The following is an 11288-nucleotide window of genomic DNA, read 5'->3' on the forward strand; positions in this document are numbered from 1 at the left end:
CTTGTTCCAGTTCATGTCTCCACTATCACTCAACCAGCTGACATCTTTACCGAAGTTGTTGGAGCTACTACTTTGCATACTCTCAGTTCCAAGTTGAACGTCTGTGATCTGTTTCCACCTTCTAACTTGAGGGGGGCTGTTACATATACTTGTAGTGATTCTAAAGTCACCAATATAGAAAAGTTGACCAAGTCTGACCAAGTTTGTTAGAGTTAGTTATATTTCACATTCATTATAAATACATTTGTAATGTTCTCATTTTGTATAATTGTTACTTCATATATTCATATCCATATGTTAGTCGCTAAACACGCGCTAATATTACTTGCAAGTATAGCGAGTTCGCAAGTAGTATAAGATATAAATCAAATTCGATCCCACATAGACTGTATTGGTTAACTATCTAAATTACGCACCTACGCAACAATGTATGGTTATTATTCAATGCTAAGACGATAAAAAATTGAGAATGTTTATAACTAAGAATTACGCTAACTATTATAACTATGAGAATAAGATAGACTGAGTTAATATATATGACAAACATGGGATCCTAACTTTATTAAATACTTCATTCAATAGCCTTATTATTCTCAACCATAGCATGCACTGGTGATGACACTAATCAGACAACACGAAACTGATAAACGCCAACTTTCGTTGCACGAGTACCATTCTACCACACATCCACAAAAGAGATAGAAGCTGAATAGGCACCAATTATATTGAGACCCTATATGTCTATAGAATTTGACAATATAACCGTTTAAGCACAAGTTATTATCTTGATACATAGGGAAAGTAAATGGTTAAAATTACCTACGAATCATGCATAACAATACATGAACCTATGTTATCATGGCAAGTTTTAAATCCTTAAATTCACTTTTGCTTCATTAAGGATTAACACACTATCTTAAAGTTCGTGACGTTCACAAGACGAATAAGCAGAACCAATACTAGGATATCATACAATCACCACATACTAAGGCATCAAACAATTTAACTAACTAAATCCATAAATAAATCACTAGAACCCACGATAACGATTAGCCCATAAATCGAACTCATCGCCAACGTGGGTTCCAAATGAAAACATGATATAGCAAACATAGTCTTTATACGAATAAATAAAACCAAGTACACACAAGAATATAGGTTCAACAAAACAAGAAACAAGCATCAAATACAACTCAAAACAAAGATTCACAAGAATAAACTAGGGTCATCTTCCCTTTGTTGAATTATGCCAAAAGGTTTCTTGCCGTCTCTCTCCTTCCTTGATGTCTTGAAAAATCTGAATCTCTGAATATCTCTGTTGAAAAATGACCTAAGTTATGTTTATAGCAGTCCATGCATCCCAGGAGTCCAGAATCGAATTATAAAAGAATCAGGATTTCTTTTATCCCGACCCAGCACGGCTGCGCGCTTCACCAGCGCGGGCGCGTGACTTTATGTTTCCCCGGCGCGGCTCGCGCAACACCAGTGTGGGCGTGTCCTGCCTTTTCCAAAACTTTCTTTTTTCTTCTTCTTTATTCCTTGCAGCTTCGAGCCAATCTTTCAAGCTTCTATTTCAACACATCCTAAACACCATATTAGCATCAAAACATTGCTACTTCACCTGATTCACGAAGTAAAGCCCTGAAATACAAAAACACTGAAAACACGTTAAAACACAAACAACTTGCGTCCAATATACACCAACTCAAAGCTTATTAGAACATAAATAAATGTCATAACTTACCACTAACACACCCCCAAACTTGAAATTAATGCTTGTCCTTAAGCATAAACAGACTTAAAGAACAAGAAATAAAATGCATGAATGCAACTAATATGAATGCAACGATCCTCAAAGAATAACTAAACCAATAAACTAGCAACACCTCAGCAATGAACTTATTCGCATAAAGATCCCTCAAATCTCACAAATCACATCTACACACAGAGACGTGCGTGTGTGCAAATGCTTATAGATATACTATAGCAACTAGATCGACAATCATAACTCACTACTTATCAAGACAATCGCAAGTTTTTTAACAGAATAATAGCTAAAATCAAAATAACTTATAATACTTCAATTCTTTTATCGGAGTTTAATCATGGACTCATGTTTTTTATTCATACGCCAACAAGACTAAATAGGAGATAGAGGCTAGGCTATCAAGATCAAGATCATCTACTCAAAATGTCCAAGCATCTACTTAAAATGTCCAAGCTGCTGAAAATATCATAATTCAAGAAGAAGATATTGGTATAGAGAGGCTCATTAGAGCTGCTAAGGGACCAAGTATGAGTAGGGAATTTGATGAATTGCTCAAGGCTCTAAGGGCTTCTCTCATAATAATTTCTTACTTACAAAAAGGCCGTGGACATGGATAATAAATTCCTTAAGGGTGATCTTGGTGACTAAGGACAACTATGCAGGAGAAGATGATAGTGGTCAATATACATAACTCAGGGGGTAGATAGGTGTATGCCGGTGTCCCCCCCCACCCACATCAACTATCTTATCTCTAGGAGGGCATCTGAGTTAGATATTCTAATAAGACAACGTCAGAGTGGTGATTCATGAAGACACTCCTCTTGCTAACTGAACTGAAAATGCTCTGCTTTTCATGAAGCATACCTACAACCAAGCGAGGGAGTGGCATACATCTGTCTACCACCAAAACACTTCAAACACTTCCAATCCCTAAACAATGTGTCATGGCCAAAAAATGCTTATCATGATTCTGGAAACTGAGTTGAAGCGCCAAGGGAAAAACAAAACTGTGAGGATGAAGAGATGATTAAGTTATTGAGAGGATCTAAGAAATCCAGAAGCTAACTTGCACTAAAACTCAACTCAATAAGGATAACTTGGATGATGATGAGATAAAGATATTCAAAAACTTCTGGTCAAATCCAAGTCAATCCTCAAGGCACTGGTAGCAAGGATAAGAAGCAAAAGAGATGAAGGATGAGGATAAGAAGAAAGAGAGTGAGAGGAGAAGCCAAGAAGAGACAAGATGGCTCAGAAACCACATCAACCAACCCTAAAATTTAAACAACTCAAGATCAACCTTTAAAGACTACAATCTCAAACATCAAACCACCTCAAACTTTAAACCCAAATTCCTATACAAACATACTACAAACACCCTTCTAAAATTACCAATCACCTCAAGCCAAACATCTCTCAAGAAAATCATAAACCTATCTTCTGTCAAACCATCACTACAAATCAATTACAAGTATATTGGGAGGAAACCTAAGAAAGCCAAACCTACAAAAAAAGTAGAAGTCACTGAAAGGGCCATCTGGAATTGTTTCAAGCAAAATGATTTTCTACCTTTAAATTGGTGCATCTCAGATGAAGATTATTTTCAACAACTAGCTGAGGAAATAGTTAGAGTGGGTTATATCTCTAAGGGAAGTAAGAATCTACCATGAAGATGGATCCTTCACATTTCTAGGTTGCAGCTTAATGGACTCTCTCTCCCACAGAAATCAAGAGAGTGATAAGTTTACTGAATGAAAAGGATACTGCTACAAGAGCATGGAGATCTGTTTTGGTTGAGTGGTTGATTGAAAGGGAGGAAATAAGAGCAAGGAATGAAGCTAAATATGAGGAGAAGATATGGAAGTATGATGAGGAGATTGAAGTGTATATAAAAAGATCAGAAGAACTCAAGGCAAAATGAATGAGCAGAATCTCTAAGGATGGAAAGTTTCTAAACATTAAAGCTGGAAAATTCACAAGATTTACGATTGATTTGCTAAATGGTTACCCAAGCAGAAAGACTTATACTTGTAGAAGCTCTAAGTGGGATAACTATCATAGAAGAACTTGAAATTCTTGTTTACTTAAAGGATTTCATTAGAGAAGAAACATAAACAAAAACAGTCTTTACCTGATGCTTGTAACTATTTAAACTCTGTAAATCTCCTAATGTAAAAGCTGTAATTATGTCAATTTTTATGTATTAATCTTATTTTTTATTATAACTTGGGGTTAGTCTTGTTAACAGGCATGAATTTGTGTTAAGCAATCTTCTCACGAATTGGGGGAGATTGTTGTGCAAAATATGCATGTACAATAACAAGACTAAGTCAAATTGATAACCCTAAGTAAGTTGTATTGTAATCTTAGTTTGCATTTTGTATTATAACATTAAAGTCTGTAAAAATGTCAAAGAGCAGAATGGAGTCTTTTTCTTTAAACAATATCAAGCCTAAGAATTTATCTAGAAGAAGATGAAGAAGATCATGCTCGGAAGAATTATGAACAAGCTTGGAGTTGAATAAATATGTTTTGAGAAAAATGTTTTAAGTCAAGATCTCTACAAGTCACAGATTTAGTGTTATAGAGAAGTCATTGGAGAACTTCATAATGACTTATAGAGAAGTTAGGAAAGCTACTAGAGAACTCAGAGTTATCGACAAGCCAAATTGAAGACATGAAGATTGAAGATATCGACAAGTCATTTCTTCACTAGAGAACTCAAAGTTATCGACAAATCAAATATCACTAGAGAACTCTGAGATATCGACAAGTCAAATATTACTAGAGAACTCTGAGATATCGACAAGTCAAATATCCCTAGAGAACTCTGAGTTATCGACAAGTCAATTAGTCACTAGAGAATTCAGAGATATCTATAAGCCAAAGTGAAGACATGAAGTGAAGAGATCTCGACAAGCTAAATTCTCTTATAGAGAACTCAGAGACCTCTACAAGTCAAAGCAACTATAGGGTAATGAGAGATCTCGATAAGCCAATATACTTATCGAGATGTCAAGTTCTCTATAAACCAAACTAGAGATCTCGAGGTAAAACTCAAAGTATGAAATGCAGACCAGTTTAATATCCGAGACTAACAATCAACAACAATCCACTCAGTTGGATTGACAAGTCTACAAAAGGCATCTTGAGGCGTGCAAGATCAAGGGTGAAGATTAACTGACAAAGGAAGATTAAAGTTAACACATTATGCAAAGATATGCTAAGCCGGAAATGGAAGATATACTTTTCCTAAAATGGAATGATTAGTGACAATTTACTAAAGTGAATAGCATCTCTTATTACACACTCTGTAAACTAGTAGTTAACTATCATATAAAGTTAAAACTGGTCCATATTTAGATGTAACAATTTAGATCAGAAAAATCTTGTATTTTCTCAAGGAAGAAGCTAAGCTCTTTAACAACAAAGAGCCTAAAAATTTTGTAGCAAAACATTCTTAATTTTAATATAAAATTAAGTGAGTTTTGAAAGATTTGTGTTCACTGTTATTGCTTGTTTAATTTTAGTATTAACACTTCTCACTGTAAGATTTAATTTACTTTGTTCAAAACCAAAAAAAAACTTTAAGAAAAACATAAAAATATAAAAACACATTCACCCCCCTCCCCATCTGTGTGTAATTCATTATCTAACTATGTTCATGCATCACAGTAATAAGGTTAAAGATATTCGAAGCAGTACTTGGGTTTAGCGTGAAAACCTCGAGGGTTTAAGTGAAGTTGAATTGAAGATAGTAGAAGACATAACGTTTAGTCTCGTTTCCATAAGGGCTTATCGTAATGAATTTGGGACCATATGCAACAGAGTAAAGAATTTGCAAATTCGGTTTATATCAAAAAATTTACATGTACAACAACAAATATAATAGCATTGCAATAGATGAGGCTTCTTATGGCAACATTATTTTGCAACCTTTTTTATAATTGTTGTAGTAAATTGACTTATGTCGAGTTACTTGTAACATATTTCGAGTTAATAGCAACATATTTTAATAACAAATTTAATATATATAGAAACCATTTTACCGTCTATTACAATGCAATTTTTTTAAAAAAAATTGGGCATGACTTTTAGATTTCATTAACAACCACCAAAATTAATTGGTATATCCACAAAGAAATCCAACAGTATTATTACTGTTGTTTCAAAAACATAATGTAAAAGTTAAATATAAAATAACAAAGTTTAAAAATAATCACAAAGTTCAAGTCACATATGATCTGACTTAATTATGTTAGGAGTTGTCCCACATCGTTTGTGGGAAGGGCGGATTGCTAGAATATAAGCAGCCAGATAACTTCATTAGTATGAGGCCTTTTGGGTGTGCCCCAAATAAAACCATGGGCTCGGCCCAAAGCGGACAATATTATACTAATGTGGAGTTAAGGCCTGCATACCAAGCCCAACAAGTGGTATCAGAGTTTCAGGTTATAACGGTCCAGAACAATATCATTTGGGCTTCCAAAAAGGACCAAGAAAGTGGTAGAGGGCTACCCCAGTATGAGCTCAAAGGGGAGGCAGGTAGACCTTCTAGTATGGGCCTAGGTATAACGGCTCGTATATTTTTATTATTAATTAAATGTGTAATTATTGAATAACTAAATAAATAAAATATGTGCATGGGTTCCGTCAGCTTGATATTATTTTGTTATTAATTATGTGTGATAGTTGGTGTTTGAGGATCATTTGTGTAATTCGTTGTGGAGCCATGTTGTTTTGTTTTTATATTTAAAGGTGATTTTACTCCAGATTTATTTTCATAAATACTTGGGTTATCTATAAAATTATTTTATCACTTTACTTTTATTCATTACTTTTGAATTTTATAAAATTTAGAAATCAATATTTCATTAATTATTTAGCCTTGAATGATTTTCTGATTTTATTTTATTGTAAGTTAAGTATCAAATTCAGAAATGTCTCAAAAATTACGAAACTCATATTTTATTAAGTTTGGATTATTCCGAGAATTTTAAAATTATTTTAGAAATTTTTGGGATAAAATTCACCCGCGCGTTGTTTCATTTAATCGTTAAAGGCGGATTTAAGTTGTGTTTCATAAACTGCTTAAAAATTACAAATAAAAATATTTTTAATAACTTTGAATTATTTGTGATATTTTAAAACTATTTTGGTAATTTTAGGGTTAATTTTTACCAGTAGATTTGTTCGTTACTCCGCAAACGCGGATAAAAAAATCTGGGGCTTACAGTCAAATTTGGACACGTGTTATGATTATATAAACCCACAGAAATGTGGCAAGTGTTGGACAAATGAATCACCAGGTGTTGGATTTGCAGATAAGTGTTACTTTATAAAAAAAATAAGGCAATTTTATTCAACTTACATCCTAATCTCTAATCTCTCACTTTCCTCTCACCTCACTTATCTCATCTCTTCCCTGTCTTCATTCTCGGTTCTTTTTGTTCTTTCTTTCTCCTCCCCCATACTTGTATCCCCTATTTATGGTAGCTCTGCGCCGTTGCTTCGAATTCTGGTGAGCAGCCACCCTGTATTTCCACTTTTCTGGCGATTGTCGCCGCCTTGCTTCCCTGTTCGGCCTGTATCCTATTTGTCTTGGTGTTCGTGTGCATGTATATACCTGTGTTTGTAATATGGGGTGCGTGAGTTGTGTGTGTGGCTTGTGTGTGTTTTCTATTATTTAACTTCCGGCCTATTTTTTCCGGTTTGCTCTTTTCCGATTGCAAGCTGTTTGGCCAGTTAATTGTGCGTGTAGTAATTTGGAGATTTTGGATATTTTTTCAGGAATTATTTGAGTGACTTTTTGTGAAATAAAAATAAATTCCGTGAGAGAATTATAAAAGCTAATCGGTGAAATCCGCATAGGACGCCTGATATAAACGGGAACCCGCGAATTTTACCACCATTGGCGTGAGCCCCGGCGAGCCGACGGTGGACTGTGATGAAATATTCTGAGTCCTAAATCTATATAAATTATAATTAGTTCATAAAATTATTTTTCGGAACAAAAATTAGTTACTTTATATCGAAGTCGGGTGCATAATTTGGATTGTGAATTGTGATGGTTGAATTGATTGCTTGGGTGATTGATTATTTTGACGTCGATTATGTTTCGATGGGTAGTCCGATAAGCAGAGGAGACGCTGTCCAATTTTTGAGAAATGGATTTCGAAAATTGTGGGAACTTATCATGTGTATTATTGGGAATACCATTCGAACGCATAACTACATAATTATAAATATTGTATGAATCATAATTACGTGTTGTGATGAAATATTTTGCAAAATTTTCAACGACCTTGAATTAGTGAAATGATGCTTATATGTATTTTACGAAAATAAATGCCAAACTGAGTTTTGAGTATGTGAACCCTAGTTGATCCATTTATTATAATAATACGTACAATTATGAGTGGGAGTTGATATCGAATGGTAGATTTGGTAGCGAGGAAATGTCAAGCATAATCGAATGTGTAATTAGGGTATTTCGACTCTTTAGGTTCTAGTCGGGAGGCCTGAGAGTTAGCGTTGGACTAAAGATAACCTAGTGATCAGTCGACAAGCTCCGCAAGGTTCCAATCGAAGGGCATGAGTGTCGAAGTCCGATCCAGGATAGTCTAATAGTAAGGTGATAAGGCCGAGCGTCCAAATCAATTTGAGGTCAATCAGAGATAGTTGTAAAGCTCTGCAAGGCGAGTACCCTTGAATAAATATTTTACAGTTCAGTATATATGAATAATTGTTGATTTAATTTATGTACTGAAACAGAACATTTTAAGTTACGTATCCCCCGTGTTTAAATATGTTTTATTAACTTAAGTTTTGGGGCAAAAGTTACTTCTGAAAATGCCTATCTCTAGATTGTGATTAAAATTGAAAAGGTTTTGGAAAGTGTGTTGTGTTATAATAGTTTAAAAGAGATAGGTATAATTGATTTTAAAAACTGGATAAAATGGATCAGATATTGGATGGTTGCGTAAGAGGCCCGTAACGGGCCAGCGGGTTTGCGTAAGTGGCTAAGTCGGTTGCGCGCTTTATTTGAACCGCTAAGTCCAGCGTGACAGAGACCTAGCTAGTATCTGAGTTCCAGAACAATTTTTGGTGGGATAGACAGATCAGCTACCCCCAGGATTCGTCCTATTATATATCTGATTTTGGATTTAGTGGTTCCCGTAACTGAATCGATGATTTTGTGGTTCCAGTAAAGGAACAAATGGTTTTGTGGTCCCCGTAACGGGACAGATGGTTTTATGGTTCCTGTAATGGAACAGTGATTTTGGAAATGAAAATAGCATGCTAAAATTGGATTCTGGTATTTATGCACAGCACACGATTGATGTTATTGTTTTAGAGAGCTTGCTAGTTTTGAATATCCAGTTTATGAATGTTTACCGTGCTTTTGTAAACAACTATAATTTTCTGTTCTATAACTGTTTTACCATAAATTATTTTACTTGTTATTCATATAGTGGTACTGCTGAGCAACTGATTGCTCACCCATGCAGAATATTTTATATATGTATTACAGATGCTTAGAAGATTCTTCCGTCGTAGTCAGGTCAGAGTTCCAGTTCCTTCCGTATCAGGCTCCTCTGAGGTAGTTGTGTAAGATCAGAGATGGTCTGTTGAGTTGCTATATTAAGTTAGTTGCATCGAATGGTTTTTGTAAGTTGGTTTTGTAATAGATGTAACCTAAATCATACTTAAACCTAGAAAAGGTCTTGGTAAAGGGGTTGTGGTTATGAATTATTAATGATTTGGAGTATATTATGCTGTTATTATTGTTGTTGGTGACGTAACTCATGACCCCGGGTTGAGGCCGTCACACTAGGGGGAGTAGATTGCCAAATGGACTTTCAGTAATTCAAGGGGGAGCCTGATCACACTATCAAGAGGCAGAATTGACAGGTGTCGGGCCCGATATGTGAAGGGGAGATTATTAGGAGTTGTCTCACAATATTTGTTGAAAGGGCAGATTGCTAGAATATAAGCAGCCTTTTGGGATGTGCCTAAAATAAAATTGTGCGGGCTCGGCCCGAAGCGGATAATATCATACTAATGTGGAGTTAAATCCTTCTTACCAAGCCCAATAAATTATACATAGACCAAATTCTTATTTAATCATCTTAAATCTAAAGTCATGTTGCTGCTTCCACTCGATCACCGTCAGTCTGGTCTCCATCCTCGATAAAGATTGCAACATAATTTTTTTTAAATTAATACCTAGTGATCCCACTTTTTGATTCACCGTGCAAGGATAATCCAGTTACGTTTCTTGCATTTTTATCATCAAACATTCATTAGACAAACTGACAAACAAGAAAATGTGAAAATAATCAAACAATGACCTCTGGTTTAGCTAAGCTTGTGGTTAGGAAATAATGTACATTAAAAATTATTATAGTAATAGGAACTGACAATCCTAAAAATTACCTTCATCCTCTGAAATGTCAGAATTAGAGTACTTCTTTTGTATAACTCCTCACTTTAATTATCAAGCTCAGATATTTCAAAAGCTCAGATATTGCTTCGTCAAATGCCTGCTTAATTTGCTAGCTGAAAAATGCTTTCGAGGAGAATGGGACATAAATACTTTTTAGTGTAAGGCATAGAAAAGATGTGATTGTTTACCCATCTAAATTTAGTATGGACAGGACCATGGCCCTTGATTGCTAAGTACTTATTAAAATACCGCGGAATCGATAATCCCATAAAAATTGAGAACCCGAGATGAATTTGGTTCTGAAGCTGTTTAAATTTCAAATTGAAGAAAACTACAACCACCAGCACCTGATAACACATTTCTTGGCAATATTTGTTATGTAGGAACAAAAAGGTTATCCACACAGGGGAAGAATAGACAATAAGAAGTTGCAATTATTGGTGCAGGAATCGAAGCAAAGACCACTCGAAATTTTGCTGAACATATAAGAAAATGAAAATAAAAAACCAGCGAAACATTTTAATCAATTTAGATATATTCAATGCATTGCAATAATTATGAATCCAGTGGACATCTTTTAGGAAACATGGACCACAAAATAATAGGAAAGATATTAAAATGCAAACCTAAATAAACATAGAATTATTAAATTTATTAACTTTAATGTATAAAAAAGTATAATAGAAATTATATCGAGTGAATATGTGTTTGACCCCATGATATGTGTTATTCCCAAACAATCTAACAATACAATTACAGAAGGGGGGTTGAATGTAATTCTAGGTTTCTTTTCAAAAATATAAGAAACTACTATATCAAATATATCTGTGTTTGAATATGCAAGAGTGCGGAATGAAATATGAATGTATTCAAAACACAAAGTTACTAAACACAAAGAGTTAAAACTTTCTGGTGGATTGAATTTTCCATCAGAGTTATATGAATGAGAACTCTTTGATACAAGAATGCACAGCTACTTACAAGTAAATTTACAAAGAGAGAACTAAGAACTAAGAAAGTTATTTCGATCGATATTTTTCTACTTACTACTCTTGGTTTATATATCACCAA

The sequence above is a fragment of the Apium graveolens genome, chromosome 7, assembly GCF_009905375.1.
Source record: "Apium graveolens cultivar Ventura chromosome 7, ASM990537v1, whole genome shotgun sequence".
Taxonomy (NCBI): Eukaryota; Viridiplantae; Streptophyta; class Magnoliopsida; order Apiales; family Apiaceae; genus Apium; species Apium graveolens.